The sequence below is a fragment of the Lutra lutra genome, chromosome X, assembly GCF_902655055.1.
Source record: "Lutra lutra chromosome X, mLutLut1.2, whole genome shotgun sequence".
NCBI lineage: Eukaryota > Metazoa > Chordata > Mammalia > Carnivora > Mustelidae > Lutra > Lutra lutra.
In genome coordinates this window covers 97,952,494-97,955,988 of record NC_062296.1, presented here as the reverse complement: position 1 = coordinate 97,955,988, position 3,495 = coordinate 97,952,494, and positions in this window count along the sequence as shown.

The following is a 3,495-nucleotide window of genomic DNA, read 5'->3' as shown; positions in this document are numbered from 1 at the left end:
TTTAAAAGATTTTATTTTTAAGTCATCTCTACACCCAACTTAGGGCTTGAACTTACAACTCTGAGATCAAGAGTTGTACACTCTACCAACTAAGCTATCCAGGTGCCCTTGATTTTTTTTTCTTAATGTCATCTCTTATTTTGGGCAATTATTATCGCTGTGAATATGTTGGAATCAATGGTCCGACTTTTCTCTCCATCATCCACTCAGGCTGTCCCGAGACACATGTGGTATGGCCAAGACCCAGCACCATCATGGAGATAGCACTGGTTGGTTGGTTGGTTATTTGTTGGCGTATTTCTCTGTGTCTTCTCCTAAGGGAAATAATTACCTCAATTAGGGTAATTGAGGCTTTCCCTTTCTCTACTAAATATTCACTTAATGGTGCTTCTTTTTGAATTACAAAGATATTGGGTTTATAGAGCCAAGACAGCTAAATTATAGGTTTCTCCTCTCCCTGAAAAAAAAAATTTTTTTTTTGATCTGAAATGAAAGCATTGGGCATTTAAACTCAAGAGAAAAAAAATATATATGGAATGATTCATGCTCCTTTGGTGTTGGTACAATTCATCCTTGATTTCTTTGCCAGCAATATGGTGGCCATATTTCCCAACCAAATGCAGCCCATATGCCTGGGAGGGTGGAGGGCAGAGGAACAAAGACAGACATTGAAGCTAGGAATGAGAGTGCATATTGGAGCTCTTGGCCCAGAATGGACCTCTTCTATGCCCTTGATTCTCTCCTGATCCCATGAACGTGTCTCCTCTTCTACAGACTGAGGACCATTGATGCATTCTCTTTTTTGAGTAAGGCTGGTGTGAATTAGGTTTCAATCAACATGAGTTTCCATCCTTTCTTTTTCCTTCCTAAATGGGAAAGAGTATTTTGAATTGGGGCTGATCTCAGAAGTCCTGGCCACAAGGTCCCCAGATCTGTGACTGCTCTGTCATCTTCAGGGGAGTGACTCTGGAAGAAGCCTGGAGGTTCATTGACCATGACCACCACCGCTACCTCTCTCCGTGGGGCTAGGAGATCTCTCATAATCTGCCTGCTGATAAACCTGGGTAGCTTGCCTCTTACGTTTGACGGCAAAGCCATGACTCTAACTGGACCCAGAGAGTTCGGCAGTAAGCAAACGCGCCTCAATGTGGAGAAAGCTCTAACTTGGACAAGACATGCTCTCCATGTTTGGTCACTAATAGTGATAAAAGACAGTCTCTCTGCCACTTTGAAAGAGTGAAAGAGTTTGATAAAGATGAACAGCTATTGTCATCCCATAATCTGCTCTCAGTAGAGATAGAGACATTCGTGTATTAACTGTAACAAATTTCTGTTTTAAATTTTCCTTATGATCTTCATGGTGGTCTGATAATACCTACAATATGTTGAGATCCATAATATTTTTCCAGATTATGGGGTGCTTATACTTCACCCACGTGCATGTACACGCATATATAATCATTGATGAGGGGTAATGTTAGATCCAGTGTTTTAAAGGACTCATTCTACTCATTTTTTTCTCTCTAGATCATATTATTTTTCCTTCTGAAACCATCACTGTTGAGGGAACATTGCCACACTTATGATGCCATTAAGAACAATGCATCCAACTCATGCAAAATAAATTCAGAGAGCCATTGGTGAAACTTTGGTTGCTTTCATTTTTACTCTCTCCAGAGGCAGAAGAGAAGGCTGGGGTGTTGCTGCAGACATCTCCCCACTAATGGCCCCATTCTTTTCGGTACCACCCACCCAGTTCCCAGCCATTAGCCCAGAATACTGTGGCCACATAGCCTCCTACCAAACCACAGTCTTTCCATCTGCTGCCGTTCTGACTTCCCTGGTGCCTCTTTGACTCCAGGCCACCCACTCTCTTTGTGAGCACATCAACCCCAGGGCTCCCTGCTGGTGACCGGGTCTTCCCAGTGGCTTCAGAGGTACTTCCCCATGAACAGGGAAGATGATCTGCCAACGTGGACAGCAGTGACACTTGAATTAGCTGCCATATCCTCAGCCCTCTCTGGGGAACTTGGTATGTAATCCAGAGCCTAGCTTCTTGGCCATCAGAAACCAACCTTCTCCCATGTGCAAAGTTTCTGATGAAGACGTTACCATAACTATTAAGGGTGCATTTCTTAGAAAGGAATTGGCACACAGACTAACAATTTCAAGTGTCAGTAATGAGAAGGGGAGGGTCTTTGCGGGGAATTAATGGTGAAATTAGAGGTGCCTCTAGTTATACAATTTGGGCTCAGGCTAGATTATCTCCTGAACTCACAGCGATGTTTTTTATTTTCTTGTTTTTTTTTTTTTTTTTTTTTCCTTCTCCTGTGGAAGAAACCACAAGAGCATGCCTAACTATACTGGGAATCAGTAGTTGCCCAACCTCTTGGCTAAGTATATATATAAGATATATGTATATCTCTATCTATTTGTCTATCTATTATCTGTCTATCATCTATCTATCTATCAATCCATCATCTATTCAACTATCCATTTGCATGCCCATCCAACCATCCATCCATCCATCCATCCATCCATCCATCCATCCATCCATTCATCCATCTATCCATCTTTCTATCTACATATATCTATTATCTATCTATCTATCTATCTATCTATCTATCTATCTATCTATCTATTATCTATCATCATCTGTGTACAATCAACATGCCACTCCTGGAACATTTCAAAGAGGTTATTTGGAAAGTTGAAAGTCTTCTGTCCACTCACCAGATAATTCAGAATGGGATGGAAACTGCCTTTGTAACTACTAACAGGGAAGCCTGAGTTCTTGGAAGAAAAAGAAAGGATAAAATTTACTTTCTCCTGGATATAATGTATGGGCCATCATTACTCGAGAAAGAGAAATCTCCCTTTCCCTCCATGCCTTCATGTCAAGTGCAAGCCTGCCTTTCAGACAAGCCTGCCTGTGACTAAGAAACACCGTGTGGGCCAAACTCCATCTGAGAATCAGCTTGCAAGGGAACTGTGGCCCTCCCTGACCTCCAGCTGTGCACCTGTCCCATGCAATCCTGCTGGCACACCATAGTTTTCTCCTACCATGCACATGGTTGGAATCCTCCCTTGTAAGTGTGTAGATCCTGATGTGTCCTAGGGAACATCAGAGTCTGGGTGATAAGGGCATGCAGGAGTGCCATCTCCTTCCTAAGACCGTTCTCAGCTTAAATCAGCCCTCCTCCCTCAGCCCCCTCTTACAACAACTTGTCTACACACAACTGTGAATCCAAGGTTATGAACTCATTTGAAATGTAGGCATATCTTCCCCCTTGGCCTTCTGGATGGTCTTCTTCTCTTTCCCTTCCAGAGCCCCAGACCGAGTTTAAACCTACCTCCTCTGATACACACCCAAGTGATCCATTCCATATACCTTCCCTACTCTGAAACCATTTCCCGTGTGCTAACAGTGAACTGATACTTAAATCCTTCTTATTAGCTCTCTGAAAATGTTTATATTTTATCTTGGTTTTGAAT